Below are 24,282 nucleotides of genomic sequence, written 5' to 3' on the forward strand. Positions count from 1 at the left end.
AACACAGCAGCCTTCAACATATTCTTATAGCCTACATATTCTTACCTCTGTTGATTGATATCCATTGAATTGTGTACATTTTCTGTTTTAGAAAGATTTGCACAAATATTAAAAGATAGATGGTATCATCATAAAACAAGATCAATGTAGATCATACAAGGGACAAACCTTACCTTAAATGGAGGAGATCTTTACATTTTTCAGTTAAGTGCCTGCACCTGCTGTCCTTTCAAATTCAAATACAAAAATGTTTCAGTTGGGCAGATAGGTTCCTGCAAGAACCCCCACCAACTAAGGAGGTTCCTCGATGAACCCCACCTCCTATGGGGTTCTTGGAATAACCTTTTGGGGGCAATTTTCAGTGCCAAGAGCCCTGAGGTTCTTCGAAGAACTTTGAGGATCTTAGAGGAACCCTTGTTGAACCCCTAATTTTTAGAGTGTAGTAGAGGGTCTATACGTCAGGCCTTTGAAAACGAGTCCACAGGTTGGTATGGTATGCGATCTAAAATGAAAAGCTGCTGGGAAAGTTCTTTGTGGAGTCCAAAATGCATCCTCTGCGATCAGAAAACACCACAGCCGGAAGAATCAAAGTGGTAGAGTACAGAGAGAGATGATAAAAAATGACTTTTTGTGCTGAGGAGAAGGGTGTGGGCAGCTGAAAATGTGCTCCCTGAACAGTAGAGCTTGGCAACCTGTGCCCCAAGACACAAACCAGAGCCTTTGAGCTCAGCTGAGATTTATCAAAACCGTGCCCTCGTGTTCTGTGCTAACAGTTGAGCTAACCTCAACCTCTAAAACTCGGGGAGAGTTGTGGTTAAGGGGAGACAAAGAAAACCTTTAGCAGGAGAAATGAGTTATTGTCATGGCTTTAGGAAGCCTACTTCCACAAAGTCCTTGTTTTCCCCCTTAAATCTGTTCATTAGTCGATTTAAACCCTTTTCCCAAAAAAACATTTCTCCTCGGTCATGGCTTGTTACCTTGTCAGGAGGGGGTTTCTTGTTCCCCCTCCAAAAGTTGCTCGCCCGTCAACAAAGGATCTGTCATTGGGAATTAGCCTGGGGCAGGACGCTTCTAGTTTAACTGAATCCGGCCCTTGTTCTGGGTCCTAAGTGTGCCCATTGTGGTTCAGATCACCACAGAAAACCAAAATGTGATTACTCTCGAAACCCAACCCCTCCTCCCTCGCTATAAGAACAAAGCATGTTTTGCTGTGGGCAGGAGGTCAGCCAAGCGGGTCCGGGGATTAAGGTCATTTCATTTCTGGGACATGACCAAAATGCCTACTCATAACACTCTAGGACTAGTCAGATGTTTGCCAAGAAAAAGTGTGCAAAAATGGATGGGATTACAGTCTAAAAGAACAGAACAATGAAGAATAAATTAGAGATTTCTGTGGACCAGGTTTGAAAGTCTTTCACAAACCTTTTTAATTAAATACTTGAAGATTCTGGTTACAAAGCCAAATATAAATGGCTAATTATTTCATGAACATTAAAAATAAAGCTGAAATTTGAATTTATTCTGCCAATTAGTTAGCAATTTTCTCTGCTTCTCATGGGCTGAATTCTCAAAAAGGTCCCAGTCTCTAATAAAAGCTTTATTTTCTCAAGCTCATCTCACATTCTTTTCAGCGACCTCTCCTATTTCAACACAAATCACACAAGTGCTGCATGACGCCACGAAGACTTAGGCTTAGAATGGACAAATACTGCTGGAAAAAACGGATACGCTCAAATATGAATGAACACAAACACAATAACACACAAAAATATGAAAATATGTACAGCTTAATCTGCTTGGGTTTAAACAAGACCAGAAGCATCAGAGAAACCACTGTGCGTTTTAGTTCAGAGAGTGGGATCTCAAAAGGAATAGGAAACAAAACCAACAAAGCTTTTAGGAACAGCAGTCAGTGGTGAGACATGTTATGCCAACCAAAGCTATTATTTTCACAAGTGTGTTTCCATAAGCGACTGACCTGATAATAGCTACTTCTATTGGGGACCTCTCAAACAGAGAGAATAGGTTAGAAAGTGCGAAATTGATGTTCCAAAGGTCGCAGTTGACCTGATCTCTGAATTTCATCAGCTATATGATACAATTTGCCGATGACCCCCTTGACATTTCAGAGAGCCACTGGCTGAACAGTAGCGTTTCAAATTCAGAGAGGGGGTGAGAACCACCAGTCATTTTCAATTTTTATTTGTTGAATTAGATTCTGAAAGTTGACCATTATTACATTTCTGTATTGGATATTTACTTGTTATATAATTTATATAGTAAAAATAAAGAAAAACCTTGGAATGAGTAGGTGTGTCCAAACTTTTGACTGGTAATATATATATTGTCATACATGTTGTCATACATTAACATTGCTACCGGTATTTTGCTAAGGCAGTTGATTGTTTTGGAGATGGGACAAACAATGCCCATGATAGCTACATCATTAATTGTGTGTGTGTGTGTGTGTGTGTGTGTGTGTGTGTGTGTGGCCTGCCTGCGTGTGCCTTAGTCTACATCATAAATATATATATATACACATACACACATATACAGCACCAGTCAAAAGTTTGGACACACTTACTCATTCCAAGGTTTATCTTTACTTTCACTATTTTCTACATTGTAGAATAATAGTGAAGACATCAAAACTATGAAATAACACATATGGAATCAAGTTCATTGTTTTGATGTCTTCACTATTGTTCTACAATGTAGAAAATAGTAAAAAATAAAGCAAAACCTTTGAATGAGTAGGTGTTCTAAAACTTTTGATAGTGTATATATACACAGCTCTGGTAAAGATTAAGTGACCACTGCAAACCTTTCTTAAAATCAGCATCTCCACATGTATGACAGCCATTCAATTCCAGTGTCTGTTGAATTCCAACACAGGCACACCTCATTCTACTGAATTAAGTACTGATTAGGTGATCACCTGAACCAAATCCTATTTAATGAGGAAAAGTATAGACAAGTTTTTGAGCCGTTTCCGCTCTACTTCCTGAACTCCTCCCGTCGATGCAATCCAGTTCCGTTCTGCCGGGCTGGGTTTGTTTTGCTAGCTAGCTCCGTTGTGCCGACAAAGCACTGATATCGCAGTGACAAAGAGGATATAAAAATTACAATTACAACATGAAGAAAAGTGGTTCGGGAACGACGTGTGCGGTAGTTGGGTTGCAAAAACTCGAGAAAGCACCTGAACGAGTGGTTAGATAGAGAGTGCTATGACCACAAACCAGCTACAAAGAGGCAATGTCCATGCGCTCCATTGTTTACATTTTTTCGCAAGCCTGATACCGACTCGGAATCAAGGACCTGGCTGAAGGCATTGAATCTAAAGAAACCACCCCTCAACGTTTTTGTTTGTTCCTATCACTTTGTTGACCAAAAACCTACCAAGGATAATCCTTTCCCAGAGTTGTGGTTGGGATACAATCGCCCTCCCCAGCCAAATAGGCATCAACTCACCCAGCGGACCACTGCCTCCTCCCAGATAAAGAAACGCAGACTTGAATCTGAGGGTAAGTTCAGCAACTTTAGCTATGAAGCTGACAATACTGTTAATTATGAAGAAGTTGTCATACATTAACATTGCTACCGGTATTTTGCTAAGGCAGTTGATTGTTTTGGAGATGGGACAAACAATGCCCACGATAGCTACATCATTAATTGTGTGTGTGTGTGTGTGTGTGTGTGTGTGCCTGCCTGCGTGTGCCTTAGTCTACATCATAAATACAATGCAAGATGGCAGGCTGTTGTGATGATGATTGTGTGTGTGCGTGCAATGTTGTAGTACACATTTTTCCACTGTGATGTTTGTAGTGAGAGGACTCTATGCCTGCATTAATTTTGCTCCATCCATGTTTTCTCTTCCCCTTTTTAGATGCTCCAGAAACCTGTCAGCCTGTCTGTGAGGCCGAGCCTGCTACACCAACATTTCGAGATGCCCAGACCCAATGGGAGGATCCGTCACATATTGATCACATTTACTGTTCAACACAGTCTGTTAAAGTAGACAAGGCCACACAGTGCGAGGCAGAAATGGGTCCTACTGTGACCAGCACCACGGTCATTGATGATGCTAGGTCCCGGCTGTATACAGGAGTGCTTATGGTTCAATTCTTCACCCTGGTGACGGTGTTGTTGCCTTTCAGTAAGCCATCAATTACCCTTCCTGTTGTTGACCAAATACTTATGACGTTGATGAAACTAAAACTAAACCTAATATTAGGAGATATTGCTCACCGCTTCAATGTGTCTACATCCATGGCAAGCATTGTGATTAGTCACTGGATTGACGTGATGGGTGAACAGTTCAAAGTCCTGATCCCCTGGCTTCCAAGAGAGACCATTCGTGCCACCATGCCCTTGTCGTTTCAGAGGAACTACCCTCGAACCACCTGCATCATTGACTGTGCCATCTGTGCTGGCCTAGTTAACCTGAAGAGTCCACTGATCAGTGAGGTTTAGAATCTTGCCCTGTGTCCCTGTCTACCAACACCCAGCCATGTTGTTCATTAAATACAGATAAACACAACAAATACTGCGTGCATTGTATTTTTTAATATTATATATGAATATTTTCATAGTGATGTAATTGTGTGGGCTGATTTTGTATTTTACTTTTTAATACCTGTTAAGATTAAACACGCAATCTTTCTTGTTGAAGCCATTTGTTTAGTTTCCTCAAAACAATTAATTAATCCAGTGTTATTTATGTACAGTATGAGCTTACTATGAATTATGAACTGTGTTAAAATAAATTGTAGCACTCTAAGGATTGAAATTACATCAAACTTTATTTTCACTCAAACAGTAGGCACACTGATATATTGCACAGCATAAAGAGATCATGTAAACAATGGACATCTGTTGGCTCCTGTGGGCATGACCTAAATAAGGCAGTTTATTTTGGTTTTAAAATGCTGAGATATTTACTGCAGAACTGTAACCTTCTCTCCACAAAATCATCAACAATTTTCGGGAGCATGTGGGCAAAGTAGAATGTGCGCAGCCTTATGATATGCCCCTGGACAAAGCCTTGGTCGTAGGGTACTTCGATTTCTAGGTGCTCAGTTTTGTTCCAGATCACCAACTTGGAGTGCTGAAGCCCTGTGCAGTGCATCCCAATTTGTACCTGCATGTAGTAGCCTTTTGGACCATTGCAGGCAATATGGTAATCTACCCTATCTCCGTTTGCCACAGTTGTGATTTCGCAGTTCTTTGTTGCCAAAAATTCTGCAAGTGACTTGTTTCCCATCACAGGTGATTTGATCTCCAACAGAATGTCGTTGTTTATCACTCCATCGGGAGATGCTGCAAGCCACGGTTCCTTTTCGCACACCACTAAGCCTTTGGTTTCAATGCTGTTGCCCAGAGTTTCCAAATAGTCCCTTGCAAGTTCCTCCCCCTCCGCTCCTTGACGGGTTGCGGCATTGCCACGGAAGGATGGGTGTAAGTGTTCTGACAAAAACTTGTCAGGCGCCGTGGTTGAGCGAATGGGCACCTTTCTAGCTGTGCTCGCTGTGATAGAACCGTGTTCCCAAGCTAGCGTCGACATCGCTGTGTTTACACCGGCAGACGTTGTGCCAACAACTTCCGGCGGAAATGAAATGCATTTGTGTAGAGTTATGGCGCCACCCAGGATACAGCGCGTAAACTTGTCTATAAAATCCACAGCTGTGGTCATCACTATCCTCTTGCAATATGACCAGCTGGATGGCAAAAACAGTGCTAATAGTACCTCAAAAGTAATATTAATCAAAAAATAACTATTGACCATGCCGAAAGAGTTGAAAAGGAAAGTTTTGAGTGAGGGAAATAAGGTTTCAATTCTGGCTTTACTGGCAGAGGGATACAGTGAGCGTCAGGTTGCTTCCATCCTTAAAATTTCAAAAAGAGATTTCATAAGAACAAGGTCAAGCAGGATTTCAGTCCTTCACGGCGTAGTGTGTTACCAATTGTTTTCTTGGTGACTATGGTCCCAGCTGCTTTGAGATCATTGACAAGATCCTCCCGTGTAGTTCTGGGCTGATTCTTCACCGTTCGCATGATCATTGCAACTCCACGAGGTGAGATCTTGCATGGAGCCCCAGGCCGAGGGAAATTGACAGGTCTTTTGTGTTTCTTCCATTTGCGAATAATCGCACCAACTGTTGTCACCTTCTCACCAAGCTGCTTGGCGATGGTCTTGTAGCCGATTCCAGCCTTGTGTAGGTCTACAATCTTGTCCCTGACATCCTTGGAGAGCTATTTGGTCTTGGCCATGGTGGAGAGTTTGGAATCTGATTGATTGATTGCTTCTGTGGACAGGTGTCCACAGAAGCTAAGAGCATCTTCTAAAATAAGAGCATCTTCTAAAATGTAAATGTAAACATTTGGTTTCCTAATTTAGTAGCTAGTTAGCTATTTAGCTAAGTGGTTAGCTTCTTCAAAAATCAAGCATTCGCTTGGTAACAGCAGAGAATCCCCTCCTGGATCAAGAACCTTGCCGGCTAATATTTGTTTTGTGCATGCAGCAAACTGGGAATAGCATTTATGAGCTACTTGTATAGTTTAGGTCAGAAACTGTACAAAATGTTCACAATGTGCTCGTTAGCATTTAGTTAACATTCTCTATGGGATTTTACATGTACTTGTTAGCATTGCTAACCTTCAGATTAAAGGCTATCAGTGGGTTTTGAAAACAACACCCATTGTGTTCAGTGCCGGAATTAATGAATATCCTGGTATGGCGCAAGGTCGGTATGGATACCACCCAAGCCTATTGGCAACTGCTACACACTTGACAGCAGTACTGAACGTAACAACAATTCTGGTACCAAACTGTTTTCTTCGTATTGAAAAAGTACAACAGTTTCAATATACCATGCAGCACTAATAGAGACAGTTACAAACCAGGGGCTCTGAGTGAGCTCCTACCGCAGTTACACAGTATCATAGCCCATGAGTGTATCAGAACTGTTCGCACACCGAAAGGAGTTTCGATCAACACAAATATTGCTTTATATCATCTAAACCACAGCGGAAGTCTTGAAAGACCCTCTGCATGTTTTTGAAAACACTGTGGGACGTGGATCACGTCAACATTCCATTTGGGCCACGTACCGATCACTCGTTCCCCCTCCTTGCCCCATGACCTAGGTGACCCGGCACGGTGCGGATGCCCTATGGGGGAAAGTGATTTGTCTCCTGTGTTTGTGGTTGGCTAGAGTGTCATAGCAGAGCAGTTCAATGAGACTGGCTTGACAACTTGCTCTGAAAGGAAACAAAGTGTCTCTTCTCCATCAGTCAACAGAAGACACTTAAAAGTACTTTGTAACCTTTCCCGAACATGTCTGATCAGAGGTCACCTTTACCCTTTCATACCATCTAAGCTCATACCTAGACATCACAGTCTATCAAACTAACTTGGCCAATACCAGAATGGTTCTAGAAACCTGAGCTTTTTCATGTAACATCTGACTCCATGGTTGTATCTCAATAGTCTAAAGTGGCTTCATCTCCTCGACTCCAGTTTTGTTTTGTTTTTCAGATCAGTGCAGATGAAGGAATGAGACAAGAAGAACAAGCCACTGTAGAGTATTGCCCATTCTGGTTCACATTAGGCCAAACCAGACTCACTTCAGTCCACTTCAGAGTCAGACAAACATGAGCCCAGACCCACTCCACATGCTCTTAAGCGACCAGCCTCAATAGAGGTTTAGAGTAATGGAAAAACACAGCGGGTAACAGCATATAGCAGTTTAAGGCAGTTCATCATATGCTCTACATCTCTGCTTACCCCGCACTGTTCCATTTCTGACACGTCTTTCAAACAAACTAGTTAAAATAATTGAAGGGTGAGGGATTGGCGGAATATCATTCCCCACTAATGGTGTGTTTCGTATGATAATAGCTGCACGAGCACTACGAGAATCTGATTTGCTACTCCCGCTACTCTGACATTATCATGCAAATCTAGGCCATAAAGAAACTGGCCCTGCCGAACATTGATTTTCATACTGGCAGGGAAATGAAAGCTCTGCTAACCCAATATAGCCATCTACCCCAGTGACTCGGAACAGCCGAGTATCTGGAAAGAGGAAGACATTAGCGCTACCTGTTAATTAAGAACATTACACTCCGTGAATCGAAGGATGGATCCATGATTTGGACCTCCGTTTTAATAATATAATATAATATCACTTTTCACTACAGCCACTTTTCGCTACAGCCAGGCTAAATTATAGGTTGCGTGACTGGAACCACTTTCTTACTGGAGTGAATTTAGGCCTACTTCTACAACAAATTATTTTTCTAAGTGTATTCTGTTGCAATTCAATAGGCTAATTACACTGAACAAAAATATAAAAACGCAACATGAAACAATTTCAAAGATTTTACTAAGTTACATTTATCAGGCCCTAATCTATGGATTTCACGAATGGGAATACAGATATGCATCGGTTGGTCACAGCTACCTTTAAAAAATGTAGGGCCGTCGATCAGAAAAACAGTCAGTATCTGGTGTGACCACCATTTGCCTCATGCAGTGAGACACATCTCCTTCGCATAGAGTTGAACAGGCTGTTGACTGTGGAATGTTGTACCACTCTTTAATGGCTGTGTGAAGTTGCTGGATATTGGCGGGAACTGGAACAAACTGTCGTACATGTCGATTCAGAGCATCCCAAACATGCTCAATGGGTGACATGTCTGGTGAGAATGCAGGCCATGGAAGAACTGGGACATTTTCAGATTCCAGGAATTGTGTACAGATCCTTGCAACATGGGGCCGTCATTATCATGCTGAAACATGGGGTGATGGTGGCGGATGAATGGTACGACAATGGGCCTCAGGATCTCGTCACGGTATCTCTGTGCATTCAAATTGCCATCGATAAAATGTGTTCGTTGTCCGTAGATTATGCCTGCCCATACCATAACCCCGCCGCCACCATGGGGCACTCTGTTCACAACGTTGACATCAGCAAACCGCTCGCCCACACAATGCCATACAAGCTCTCTGCCATCTGCCGGGTACAGTTGAAACTGGGATTCATCCGTTAAGAGCACACTTCTCCAGTGTGCCAGTGGCCATCAAAGATGAGCATTTTCCCACTGAAGTCGGTTACAATGCTGAATTGCTGTCAGGTGAAGACCCTGTTGAGGACGACGAGCAAGCAGATGAGCTTCCCTAAGACGGTTTCTGACAGTTTGTGCAGAAATTATTCGGTTCTGCAAACCCACAGTTTCATCAGCTGTCCGGGTGGCTGGTCTCAGACGATCCTGCAGGTGAAGAAGCCAGATGTGGGCTGGCGTGGTTACACGTGGTCTGCGGTTGTGAGGCCGGTTGGACGTACTGCCAAATTCTCTAAAATGACGTTGGAGGCGGCTTATGGTAGAGAAATTAACATTAAACTTTCTGGCAACAGCTCTGGTGGACATCCCTGCAGTCAGCATGTCAATTGCACACTCCCTCAAAACTGCACATTTTAGAGTGGCCTTTTATTGTCATGCTGTTTAATCAGCTTCTTGATATGCCACACCTGTCAGGTGGATGGATTATCTTGGTAAAAGAGACATTTTCACTAACAGGGATGTAAACAAATTTGTACACAAAATGTGAGAGAAATAAGCTTTTTGTGCGTATGGAACATTGTGATCTTTTATTTCAGCTCATGAAACATGGGATCAACACTTTACATGTTGCGTTTATATTTTTGTTCAGTATATTTTCCATCAAGACATTTTGACTTGTAATTTTTTACGTTTTGACGTGAACAAATGAAACGTGACAATGGCCGATGGGGCTAAACCCCACGTTGTAACTCCCAAACCTACCTTGACACTTCAAAAGGGCAGTCACCTAACAAGTAACGTTGTAATGTTTGATTGCCTTTTGCATCTCCCTATTCCCAAGGGTAGTTCGTTTTTATGGCCTTTTACTGCCCCTTGTGATTTGGGTGTGAGGTATTTCTCCTTGGTCAAATTATTTCCTGGATGCACCTACGTACAATTTGAAAGACATTTTATTAAAGGTGCCACATGCAAAGACTTTTACCCTTTGGGTCAGAGGGCAAAATGTAAACTTCCTGGTTTAGTAAAAGGTGAGACTTTATTCTGGATACATTGTCTTAGGAAGGACAAAAACAAACAATGATGTTTACAATCCTCAAACTCCAGAGCTAGCAACATAGTCAGTTATCTTCCTCCATCAGCGCTCTCCCTCTTAGGAGGGGGGTTTGGGTACAGGCAGTGCTTCAACCCCATTGCAACCTCTCTGCACCCCCTGACCTCTGTCCCCTTCACACACTCCCAGGTTTAAACATAACCCCATTTCCAAACCGAAGCCTGAACACCAGTCAATCCCCTCTCTCCGCATATACCAAGTCCCCACCACCAAGTCCTAAGACACAAACCAGATGTTTGGTTCTGGTCCACCCTGAGTTAGAGAGAGAGAGAAGAGGGCATGGAACATTCTATCTTTGTCACCTGCTTCCTGTCCTTTCAGTTGCCAGGCTGTCAACTGCCGTTCCATCTCTTACTGGTGTCGCTATTGTTTGCCAAAGCTAGATAGACATCTAGGCTATGTCCTAGTGTAAACTATTCGTACACAAGAGGTAATTGAGGACCTTTAAGAATCTTGGGAGTCATGTGCAACACATGCTGGTAGGGATTGAGGAGAAAGGGGAGCAATGAATGAATATTAAACCCACTAGTGCAGAAATCCAATCTCTGGCTCCTTCCATTTTCTGTCTCATTTCATCTCTCAACCTGATTACAGATTTTATTTTATTTTATGACATCAGTTGGCAATTTAGCCACACCAAATCATCTGTCGTGTGTGTTCTGGCAAAGTCAAATTTCTCCGTTGTCTAACTGCGCTACTGTAATTATTGTTCCATTAATTGCCATAGAGAGGCCTTGGAACACTTACAGCGAGCAGCTTTTTCACCCAGCTCCATGTGTTGCAAAAAGGCGTTGTTTCTGCAATGTTTTAAGTGCTTGGAAGAGACAGCTTGCAGCTGTACATTTTGGAGAGCTATTTCTTCTCCTTTTTTGGACTTTTCTCAATCCTCATTGGACTGGGACAAAGTTAAAGATCTTGAGTCTCTCTCTCTCTCAAAGAAATCTCCCCCCCGCTGCCTCTCTTCACCCCACTTTGCTTGCTTCTACTTTCACATTCCTGGAATGCTAGTGCTAAAGGAGTTTTGAATGGTGTGTTTGCCAGCACCTGCACTTCAAGCAAGCAATGAGGCAACAACAAAAAAATATGAGGAACAAGACAGTGGGGGAAAAAAAGAAAGAAGCAAGAAGTAGATAAAAACTCTGGCAAGCCTGCTTCCGCAAATCTCAGTGCAAATTCTTTAAGTGAGTACCAGTATAGTGACAGGGCATTCACGGAAGAAAAACACCCCTACAGAACATGCCTTCCTCCATGCAATGCCTTGTGTTGTTATCTTCACGCCTCACCCAAAAAAGCTCATAAAACAGTCTCTGTGCTGCATATCAGCAGACACCATCAACGTAAACCTGATTTAGCTATCTCCCTTTGAAGCAGGCCAGCCGCAGAAAGGACTCTTCAGCCATTTTATTTGCCAACAGCTAATCAATGAAGCAGGAAAGAGATGCACTATCATTAAGTGAATGAGAGCATAGATCATTTGGCACAAGCAGCCCCAAGCCCCTTTGAACCCTATTAATAATTTAAAACCTGGCCCCGGCTTTAAAAGTCAGCCAGTTTTTAAAGGAGCTCAGCAGATAAGAGTTTGTATGGAGGGGATGTGTTGACAATTAACCCTTTGACGCGTATGATCACATATTTGTGATCATTGTTGAGTGGTCCCTGCAGCGTACCATCGCAAATATGTGATTGGAACAGTAGCAACAGCATGTTACATCCAATGTATTCAGACCCCTTGACTTTTTCCACATTTTGTTACGTTACAGCTTTATTCTAAAATGGATCATCAATCTACACAAAATACCCCATAATGACAAAGTGAAAACAGGTTCTTTTTGTTTTCAAAAAAATCTAATCAATACCTGATTTACATAAGTATTCAGACCCTTTGCTATGAGACTCGAAATTGAGCTCAGGTGCATCCTGTTTCCATTGATCATCCTTGAGATGTTTCTACAACTTGATTGGAGTAAATTGATTGGACATGATTTGGAAAGGCACACACCTGTCTATATAAGGTCCCACAGTTGACAGTGCATGTCAGAGCAAAAACCAAGTCATGAGGTCGAAGGAATTGTCTGTAGAGCTCCGAGACAGGATTTTGTCGAGGCACATATCTGGGGAAGGGTACCAAAACAAAACAAGAACACAATGGCCTGCATCATTCTTAAATGAAGTTTGGAACCACCAAGACTCTTCCTAGAGCTGGCTGCCCGGCCAAACTGAGCAATCGGGGGAGAAGGGCCTTGGTAAGGGAGGTGAACAAGAACCTGATGGTCACTCTGAAAGAGCTCCAGAGTTCCTCTGTGGATATGGGAGAACCTTCAAGAAGGTCAACCATCTCTGCAGCACTCCACCAATCAGGCCTTTATGGTAGTGACCAGATGGAAGCCACTCCTCAGTAAAAGGCACATAACAGCCCGCTTGGAGTTTGCCAAAAGGCACCTAAAGGACTCTGACCATGAGAAACATGATTCTCTGATCTGATGAAACCTGGCACCATCCCTATGGTGAAGCTTGGTGGTGGCAGCATTATGCTGTGGGGATGTTTTTCAGCGGCAAGGACTGGGAGACTAGTCAGGATCGAGGGAAAGATGAACGGAGCAAAGTACAGAGAGATCCTTGATGAAAACCTGCTCCAGAGGTTCATCTTCCAACAGGACAATGACCCTAAGCACACAGCCAAGACAATGCAGGAGTGGCTTCGGGAGAAGTCTCTGAATGTCCTTGAGTGGCCCAGCCAGAGCCCGGACTTGAACCCGATCGAACATCTCTGGAGAGACCTGAAAATAGCTGTGCAGGGACGCTCCCCATCCAACCTGACAGAGCGTGAGAGGATCTGCAGAGAAAAATGGGAGAAACTCCCCAAATACATGTGTGCCAAGCTTGTAGCGTCATACACAAGAAGACTCGAGGCTGTAATCACTGCCAAAGGTGCTTCAACAAAGTACTGAATAAAGGGTCTGAATACTTATGCAAGTGTGATATAAAAAATAAAAAAAACGGTTTTTGCTTTGTCATTATGGGGTATTGTGTGTAGATTGATGACGGAAAAAACTATTTAATCAATTTTAGAATAAGGCTGGAACGTAACAAAATGTGGAAAAATTGAAGGGGTCTGAATACTTTCCGAATGCACTGTATGATGCAACAAACGTGTCTAAAAAGCATTGTTGTCTGAAAAGCATCTAAACAATGTTTTGTACTGATGGGAAATAAAGGTCTTCACAACTTTATTCCTCAATTTCACCTTTTATTGTAATAGATAAATGTGAATGTCATCATCCAAGCATCACAAGGAACATCCACAGCCAAACTCATTCCATAAACCAGTCTAAATAACAGGCTGTGCTGGCAAAAAACAAAACATAAGTTAGCGACCTAACAGCTAGACTTGTTTACAATGTACTACATCTCTAGTGAGCACAAGGGAGAAATGTAATATTGTTTAGAAAAGAGATGTATGTCAGCTAAGCTAACAGCAGCTAAATTCTTTATGATGCAGCCATGTTTGTTTATGTTTGACAAGCGAAAACTCCCTAAAATATGAACTTAGTTTGGCCACTTTTCAGCATATTACAAATCTTCAATGTACTTGTTACAGTGTATACAAGAACCAGAGTACATGACTTGACAAGTTGTTTAGTTTTTGACAAATCACAAAGCAAATAAAATGTTATCACCTCACAGATCATCACCCCAAATACAGTGGGGAGAACAAGTATTTGATACACTACCAATTTTGCAGGTTTTCCTACTTACAAAGCATGTAGAGGTCTGTAATTTTTATCATAGGTGCACTTCAACTGTGAGAGACAGAATCTAAAACAGAAATCCAGAAAATCACATTGTATGATTTTTAAGTAATTAATTTGCATTTTATTGCATGACATAAGTATTTGATACATCAGAAAAGCAGAACTTAATATTTGGTACAGAAACCTTTGTTTGCAATTACAGAGATCATACGTTTCCTGTAGGTCTTGACCAGGTTTGCACACACTGCAGCAGGGATTTTGGCCCACTCCTCCATACAGACCTTCTCCAGATCCTTCAGGTTTCGGGGCTGTCGCTGGGCAATACAGACTTTCAGCTCCCTCCAAAGATTTTCTATTGGGTTCAGGTCTGGAGACTGGCTAGGCCACTCCAGGACCTTGAGATGCTTCTTACGGAGCCACTCCTTAGTTGCCCTGGCTGTGTGTTTCGGGTCGTTGTCATGCTGGAAGACCCAGCCACGACCCATCTTCAATACTCTTACTGAGGGAAGGAGGTTGTTGGCCAAGATCTCGCGATACATGGCCCCATCCATCCTCCCCTCAACACGGTGCAGTCGTCCTGTCCCCTTTGCAGAAAAGCATCCCCAAAGAATGATGTTTCCACCTCCATGCTTCACGGTTGGGATGGTGTTCTTGGGGTTGTACTCATCCTTCTTATTCCTCCAAACACGGCGAGTGGAGTTTAGACCAAAAAGCTCTATTTTTGTCTCATCAGACCACATGACCTTCTCCCATTCCTCCTCTGGATCATCCAGATGGTCATTGGCAAACTTCAGACGGGCCTGGACATGCGCTGGCTTGAGCAGGGGGACCTTGCGTGTGCTGCAGGATTTTAATCCATGACGGCGTAGTGTGTTACTAATGGTTTTCTTGAGACTGTGGTCCCAGCTCTCTTCAGGTCATTGACCAGGTTCTGCCGTGTAGTTCTGGGCTGATCCCTCACCTTCCTCATGATCATTGATGCCCCTCGAGGTGAGATTTTGCATGGAGCCCCAGACCGAGGATGATTGACCGTCATCTTGAACTTCTTCCATTTTCTAATAATTGCGCCAACAGTTGTTGCCTTCTCACCAAGCTGCTTGCCTATTGTCCTGTAGCCCATCCCAGCCTTGTGCAGGTCTACAATTTTATCCCTGATGTCCTTACACAGCTCTCTGGTCTTGGCCATTGTGGAGAGGTTGGAGTCTGTTTGATTGAGTGTGTGGACAGGTGTCTTTTATACAGGTAACTAGTTGAAACGGGTGCAGTTAATATAGGTAATGAGTGGAGAGCAGGAGGGCTTCTTAAAGAAAAACGAACAGGTCTGTGAGAGACAGAATTCTTACTGGTTGGTATGTGATCAAATACTTATCTCATGCAATAAAATGCAAATTAATTACTTAAAAATCATACAATGTGATTTTCTGGATTTTTGTTTTAGATTCCGTCTCTCACAGTTGAAGTGTACCTATGATAAAAATTACAGACCTCTACATGCTTTGTAAGTAGGAAAACCTGCAAAATCGGCAGTGTATCAAATACTTGTTCTCCCCACTGTACATGCCTACTGCCTAGCCTAACCGTAGAGTGAAAGCTAAATAGGGTTGCCATAGTTGGATGAAGCCATTGTAAGGGGGTTTGCGGGGGATTTCAAGTCCATAGGGTATAGAAATGGGGGAAGGTATCATTGGGGGATATGATGCAGGAAATATTACTATGATGGGGGATTTATCAATAAATGGGGGGCAAACACAGGAGAGGTTTATAAGCTAAATAAAAATAAAACACATGGAAAGGGGGGTCTGAACTGGCAACCCTGAGTAACGATAGTTACAATCTAAGTCAGTCGAGCGAACCATCCCTTCACCTCATTTTGTTATAAGATCTTTGGTCTGACAGACGTTTACGTGACAACCAGAATGCATTGTGCCAGGGGGAAAACGTTTGTGCAAGTTCTGTTCTGACTGGAGATGTGCAAATGTCTGCGTACTTGATCTGAGGAAACACTGGGGAAGTGCTTGGGCTCTCGTCGAAGACGGCTCAGTAAAGCCTCAAACATAAATTGTCCGCAACAGGTAAATAGGCTGAATTAATGAGAAGACGGAACACACCTCATTTCAAACTGTACTTTGATAATTGACAAGTTGAAACATAGCCTATAGATAATTAGCAGGCAGCTTGCCTTGGTTTGAGTGCAGCACGGGTTAACTGTCCTGTTGCGTAACAATCACATTTTGGAACAGTGAGTGCATTCTGACATCAAGTGCATAAAAAAAACTCCCGCTGGGGCGACCGTTAGAAATATTTGAAACTCACACGTGAAAAGGTTAAGTCATTTGGGGAGAGAGTGCTGGGTTTGTGGATGGCGACATTAGGCCAGAGCTAGCTAATAAGTAGCAAACAGTGAAAGGAGTCTTCCGATAGAGTTGCAGAAATGTTTTCATCGCATGCAGCAGGGCGGATCATGAGGAGTCTACACAGGCATGCTGAGATTACCGCTGAGCTACAACACAAGGCGTCAACCGAAATCCCCACGACCATGACGACTGAGCAGCATTTCACAGATCCTTCATTTCTACAGGAGGCAATTGCTTCATGGTATTTATACACTCAGACATGACTTTACACTGAGCATAATAGAGACCCGTTGCTGCCGAATTGGACAAACTATCATCTCTTACTAAATACAGGCCGTTAGCAACGCTAAAAGCAAAACCCTATAAAGACCTGGCTTTATGTTCCTCCCACGTAATGCAATAAAAATAGTGTTATGAAACTGTGTGGATAGAACCAATAACAGGGCAATAGAATAGAGTGGAAAGATTTGGAAATGGTGGGAGAAAGATGGAGAACGTTTGAAAGGCTGGTGGGACAAGAGAGAAGAGGAGAAGAGATAAGGAGCTGAGAGATAAGTAAGTATTTGAGGTGAGAAGAGTAGGGCTGGGAAATGCCAGGGAACACGCGATACGATATTATCACGATACTCAATATGTATTGCGATTCTCACGATTCTATATGGTTTTGCGATTCAATACTACGATTTTATTGCAATTTGATGTTACAAACATATTGCTCACTATATGTCTGCTGCAGAGAGAGAAGAGAGAGCATGATAACATTTGTTTTGATCAGTCATGGAAATAAAAGTGCTGAAAACATGTTGGCTCACTATTTAAAAAGAAGATGAGGAACAAGTTTTAGGATGAAAAATACTAGTGTTTTAACACAGGTACAGCCAACTAGCGCTAGCTAACGCTACCTAGCCGAAATAATTTGGAGTCAAAGTATCGATATAATATCGTCCAAAATAATATTGCAATATGTATAGTGCCTTCAGAAAGTATTCATACCCCTTGACTTATTCCACATTTTGTTGTGTTACAGCCTGAATTCAAAATTAATGATTTTTTATTTATTTTTTACCCATATACATAATAACAAAGTGAAAACATGTTTTTAGAGATTTTTGCAAATGTATTGAAAATGTAATACAGAAATCTCATTTACATAATTATTCACACCCCTTTTCTATGACACTCCAAATTGAGCTCAGGTGCATCCAATTTCCTTTGATCATACTTGAGATATCACTACAACTTGATTGGAGTCCACCTGTGGCCAATTCAATTGTTTGGACATTAAGAAACAAACATACCTGTCTATATAAGGTCCCACAGTTGACTGTGCATGTCAGAGCAGAAACTATATCATGAAGTCCAAGGAACTGTCCGTAGATCTCTGAGATAGAAATGTGATGAAGCATATATCTGTGGAAGGGTATAAAACTATTTATAGAGTGTTGAAAGTTTCCAAGAGCACAGTAGGGTCTATCATTGGGAAATGGAAGAAATATGGAACTACCCAGATTCTGCCTAGAGCTGGCTGTCCGACCAAACTGAGCAACCGGGCAAGAACAACCTTGGTCAGGGAGGTGACCAACAACCCAATGACCACTGACAGAACTAGAGTTCCTTGGCTGAGATGGGAGAGCCTGCCAGAAGGACAACAGTCTCTACAGCACTTCACCAATCTGGGTTTTATGGGAGAATGGCCAGACGGAAGCCACTCCTGAGACAAAAGGCACATGACAGCACGCCTGGAGTTTGCAAAAAGGCATGTGAAAGACGGCATAAGGCAAAATATTATTTGGCCTGAATGTTTGGAGAAAACCAGGCACAGCTTATCACCCGTCTAACACCATCCCTACCTTGAAGCATGGTGGTGGCTTTTCAGCGGCAAGGACTGGGAGACTGGTAAGAGAGGGATGTAGCTCAGTTGGTAGAGCATGGCATTTGCAACGCCAGGGTTGTGGGTTTGATTCCCACGGGGGGCCAGTATGAAAAAAAAATACAAAAAATAATGTATGCACTCACTAACTGTAAGTCGCTCTGGATAAGAGCGTCTGCTAAATGACTAAAATGTAAATGTAAACAATGAATGGAGCTAAATACAGGCAAATCCTTGATGAGAACTTGCTTCAGAGTGCAAACAACCTTAGACTGGGGCGAAGATTTATGTTCCAACAGGACAATGACCCCAAGCATACAGCCAAAGCAACGCTGGAATGGTTTCAGAACAAGAATGTGGAATCTCGAGTGGCCCAGCCAAAGCCCATACTTGAATACCATTTCAAATCTGTGGAAAGACTTGAAGATTGCTGTTCACCGCCACTCCCCATCAAATGTAACAGAGCTTGAGAAAGTCTGCAGGGAAGAATGGGAGAAAATCCCCAAATCCAGATGTGCAAAGCTGATACAAAGATACCCAAGACAACTCAAAATTGTAAATCACCACCACGGGTGCTTCTACAAAGTATTGACTCAGGGATGTGAATACTTATGTAAATTAGATCTGTAATTATTTATATTTTGATATTGCTAAAAACATGATTTCACTTTGTCATTATGGGGTATTGTGTGTAGATGGGTAAGAAAAAAATATTTTTAATCCATGTTGAATTCAGGCTATAACACAACAAAATGTGGAATAAGTCAAGGGGTAGGAATACTTTCTGAAGGCACTGTAACTGTATCGATTTCCCCCCATCATTAGAGAAGAGAGGGAAAGGAGACGAAGAGAGGAGAAAACATGAAGTAAGAGAAGGAACGAGGAGCAGTTACTAGAGGCGCCTGAGGGGGAAGGCTATTTCAGCACTCATTACCTCTGGGGGCATTAGGAGCGACGGACCTTTGAGGACCTCTCCACCGGCGACACAATTCAGCAGCCAACGTCTGGAAAAGAGACAGCCAGGAAATAAAAATCACACCCTTGACAAAACAGCCCATTTCCCAGGGTGCTTCAGCGTCTGCGGGCCCATCAGGGAGCAGGACACAATCTTTGGGCGAAATGTAAAAAGCTACGATGGCGGGGTCATTTTTAGCCATCACAGGCTGGCGAGCAGAACCCGACTCGGCTGGTGAACGGAGAGGCTACTAATGACAAACAGTGGGGCTTTTCCAGATCATCTGGAGCTACAGAGTGGAGCAACAGACTAGACATAACAGATTGATACAGATACTAGGCCAAAAAGGCAAGCGCACATCAGGCGGAATGACAATCACACAGGCATATACTCACTTGTCAGTGACCAAACTATAATATACACATTGGCTACTCATCCAAGCTACACACACCACAAATCGAATCCAACACAAGCATTGCTATCTCTTTCACCCTCACACACACACGTAGACGCACGGAAGAACGCGCACACACACACACACACAGACAGAGACACATACTCACACACTCCCCCCTCAATCTCACCAGAAGCGTCCTCAGCTTCCCACTCTGAGAACATCCCACATCCTGCTCTTCTAATTCCCTCATCTGAAATCGGCAAGCACTGTGTCAACAACGCCACTGGCTAGAGCCAGTTCCCCTGTCATGGTGCTACGGCTCTCCAGCCGTGACCTCACCACTCCCATTGTGTCACCCTCAGTCACAGCAGAGGGACCGGGAGACAGCAGTGCACTCAGAGGGGTGGTTTCACATCCAAGCTGAGATAAGCCTGTTGGAGTTGTGTGCTGGAAATTCAGGCAGGCAGATACAACTGTGCATGTATGTTAATGCTTTTATAACCACGCAGACAAAACACTGTAGGGGTTTCACGCTGATTAGGCCTAGCCTTTGTGTACGTGCAAACACATTCAATGCAGTACTGATGTTTTTCAAACTTTGTCGGAGCCATGTTTAAACATCAGCGAAGACAGAATATGGCATGATCTGTGTGCTCAAATCCAGCCACATACACAACACTGATTTCCAGCTATATTAAATTATATGTCAACAAAAGCCCACTAAACAGATGCAAACATTACACACAAGCAGAGGTGTAATAGCTCAAGAGCCATCTGGAAACCTATTAATTGCCAACGAGATAGAGATGTGTTGAAATGAATTAAGCCAACACACTAAAGAGACTCTCACTAAGGGGGACAGCAACTACAGACAGCTCTCACATTTGAATTCTCTTTTTAATTTTTGTTATTTTTTACCCCTTTTTCTCCCCGATTTCGTGGTATCCAATTGATAGTTACAGTCTTGTCCCATCGCTGCAACTCCCGTACGGACTCGGGAGAGGCGAAGGTCAAGAGCCATGTGTCCTCCGAAACACGACCCTGCCAAGCCGCACTGCTTCTTGACACACTGCTCGCTTAACCCGGAAGCCAGCCACGCCAATGTGTCGGAGGAAACACCGTACAACTGGCGACCGAAAGTCAGCTTGCAGGCGCCCGGCCCGCAACAAGGAGTTGCTAGAGCGCGAAGGGACAAGAAAATCCCGGCCGGCCAAACCCTCCCCTAACCCGGACAGCGCTGGGCCAATTGTGCGCCGCCTCATGGGTCTCCCGGTCACGGCCGGATGTGACACAGCCTGGGATCGAACCCGGGCCTGTAGTGACGCCTGTAGTAGACCGCTGCGCCTCTCGGGAGGCCTTGAATTCTCTTTTAAGTGAAGCAAAATCTTTGAGGCCCGTTTTCCTTTATACCAAAAAAAAAAAGAAGAGATGTGGGTCGATGATGCAACGACACCGAGGCTTTTGTTGTGGCGCCAGCTAATGATGCCCTTGAGGTTGTGAACCCAAACTCCTAATTACCAGTTAGCCAATTAAGGCTGTTGCCAAAACGTAGAGGGGCGTGCCAGAAAACTGGCTTCAGTTCAGTCAGATCAGCTGTTTGTAACACTGATTCACTGATCTACAAATCAACTGCCTGGGAGATACACACACTGCTTTGGGAACCTGAGGTCTACCGTGATGGTGCTGAGGTGTAGGGTTGAGACCTAGAGGGAGAGATTTGTGGTAGGCCCACCTATATGCTGTGACAGTGATGGAGTGATCTTCCTAGAGCGAGGCCACCTATTCACACCATCAGTGACTTCATCAGTCATGCAGCAGATAACACACGCACACAGCGAACACACATGCACGCAAAAAATGAAACTGTGCTTACATTGACACACACACACAGTGCGAATTACGGGTGGGACAGGGGGGCTAAACCCCCCTGAATGAAAGATGAGCCTAAATGCAACAAAACGTCTGACTTTGGGGAGTCTCTAAATAATGCAATTTACTGCTACAGTGGTAAATATTAAAATAAAAGCTTTTTCCAAATTAAACAAACAACCCCACATCTCTGACATGGTTTAAACAAAAACAATTCCCATGTTGCTGCACTTGTCATCCTGGGACAGTCCTGTATTTCAGCCCCTTTTCAGGTTTCTCAACTTTACTTTTTACAAAAAGGTCCATTTGTCAGCAAGACACATCAACTAATTTGGCCTACATGAGTGTAGGAATGTCACTTGACTCAGTGTTTTGTAACCAATGTCTCTTTCCATTCATCAAATGGCGTGTGCCCAGTGCACTGTTCGGATGCTGGAAGTATTTTCTAGTGGACGAACTTGCGCAGGTAGTGATTTGTTTAACAATCAGATGAAAACATCATGACTGGTTGTGTTCATGCCACATGTTTACCATTTCATGACATGCCTTTCCTATTCGGCCCATATAGGATGGTCCCATTAAAAAAATTAATTCACACACTGCGCACACACACATCACAGGCTACTGGCTCCAACACAGCATCCTGCTGAGGTGAGATATGATGGCTAAACTGAGTTGACATAGAATGATGGCTAAACTTGGGGTTGACACGTGATCGCTCTCTCCTCCAGAGAATGGGCAGTGTGGTCCATTACAGTAGCCTGTCCTATACACTTGAGTGCATTGAAGCCTAGAAGATCTTATACAATTTGAACAGTGCATAAATGTTTCAGATAGCTCTGTCTTAAGAGAACATTTATCTTGTACTTCAGGTTGCCAACTACAGAATTCTGTGTCAGTGCGCATTCATTTAGTAGCCTGCTACCTACTTCATTTCCACAGAACTTTGTTGAGCTTGTAACAAGTCTTTCCATGTTACAATTGCATAATGCACAATATATCTATGTAGGCCTATGCCCAAATACAAAAGACGGAGGACTTGAAGCATTGGCATAATAGCATGAAGACAATAAAACGCTAACAATATTTGAGGGAAAGACAATGCTCAAGGCAATTAACCACCTGAAGAGAGCAAACAAATTCAATTATATTACCCCATATCTGCCAAAACAATTGTCATACAATCTGTTATCGCGTGAAGGCTTTGTTTGAATACATGCATAAAACGTGCTAATTTGGACTGTGTTTTCGCAGGCAACTGCAGATGGCCAGAGTACTAAAGCGCTAAATCCGATATTTTGATTGTGAACCAGTATGGTGAGGGAAACGGATTAGGACAAAAGGCTAGTCCCGCGGCAAACATTTCAGGGGAAATAATAGGCGATGGCAACCGGGGTTTAGCAGAAATCTTTCTATGGTTGTCATGTGTAATAACATTATTTTTACCCCCTCTGTGTTTAAACATATAATGTTTATTACAAAAATGAAGTGAGAAGGTTTTTTTAAATGGTAGGCCTATGACTATATTATATTAATTTTTTATAAAACATGAAATATTTTTTTAAAGATACATCTACAACATAATTTACATAGCCTGAACAAAGCATTTCATAACTAAGTTAATATGATAAACTTTGAAAGCCTCGAAATAAGGAATGATTATTGGCTACAATTCACTAAAATGATAGGTAGGCTTTGAAAGCCTCAATGTAAGGAATGATTATTGTCTACAATTCACAAAAATGATAGGTAGGGCTATATGTCACTTCAAGTTGACGACTTTATAGGCTAGGCAACATTACACCGCTTATGCTTTCGATAGTGTCAATTCTATTTGTCATGCACTGACAACGCTGTGAAGTTGCCCCCATCGACATTCATTGATGACTTGGGGTAGAATGATGCGACGCACATTTGTGGGCAACCATGACCATGACCCCGCACCCTATAAACTTGAATAGCTGGACAAAGAATTTGACATAAATTATAATCACAAACTACAATAGTGACCATCAATCTGGCAAGTCATCAAGTGCCCTAGAAAAAGATATATACAACCTGTAAAATATTAGCCTAATAAAATAGGCTACCATGTAGCATAAAAAGAAAGGTTGCAAGCTACAAAACGGTCACTAGAATAAATGCAATGTTTTTCCTCATTCAAATGTTTAATTTGACACCTTGTGTGACAGCTCTTTAAGTGATATCACAGACATGTCAAACCAGAAAGTCGCAGTCATGCCAAAGTCGTGGCATGAAGGTTTTCGACATTTAGTTCGTAAATACAGTTCAGTGGGTTTGCAAAGAACGACAACCCAGAACATACAACATAATGGTCCGAATGAGGACCGACCGTTCAAACATCTGAACCAAACAGAGGGAGCAGATGCAGATTGTAGGCTACATATACCCCACAGGGGCGACAACACAGAATTTACCTTATCTCCCAAATTAATTCCGCGAGATATTTCCGAGGGAAATAGTCCAAAATTCCAGCAAGTGTATTGAGGAAGAGGGAACAGTCTGAAAATAATCACTATTTCACTCCTAGAACATCGTAATTCCCAGGACGCACGCTGTTGTGTTTGCATTGACTACTTACACTGAAGCAGGCGGAGATCTACCCAGGCGCGCGCCGGTTGTCTCGTCCAGGACACACCCTCCTCGTTTGCATGAAAGACCATTACGGCCAATTAGGGGGCGCAGCACGGTAGACTACGCAACTGGCACCTCCCACCCCGTTCAAACCATGGTCCAGACCTCAGACCCCAGTCCAGACTGTAAACATAAAAAGGTTCTCATAGCCTTTTTTCTCCTTTTCTTTTTAACACTGTTTCAAATTATCTCTCTCTCTGTGTGTGTGTGTGTGTATGTGTATGTGTGTGTGTGTGTGTGTGTGTGTGTGTGT

At 42.9% G+C, this 24,282-nt stretch overlaps 1 protein-coding gene across 3 annotated transcripts in view; it reads right to left on the bottom strand.

Moving 5' to 3' along the window:
- LOC121572004 (semaphorin-6D-like) overlaps nt 1–23,983 on the bottom strand; it is a 124,788-nt gene extending 100,805 nt beyond the window's left edge. For 2 of the 3 annotated variants that reach the window (XM_041883849.2, XM_041883847.2), the window contains exon 1: nt 23,813–23,983. The gene's annotated coding sequence lies outside the window, so the exon portion shown is untranslated. Of the gene's footprint in view, nt 1–19,087; nt 19,158–23,812 lie in introns of all 3 variants that reach the window. The other variant, XM_041883848.2, reaches the window with a different exon arrangement.
- Between the last annotated feature and the right edge of the window lie 299 nt (nt 23,984–24,282).

The sequence above is a fragment of the Coregonus clupeaformis genome, chromosome 8, assembly GCF_020615455.1.
Source record: "Coregonus clupeaformis isolate EN_2021a chromosome 8, ASM2061545v1, whole genome shotgun sequence".
In the NCBI taxonomy this organism is placed as follows: Eukaryota; Metazoa; Chordata; class Actinopteri; order Salmoniformes; family Salmonidae; genus Coregonus; species Coregonus clupeaformis.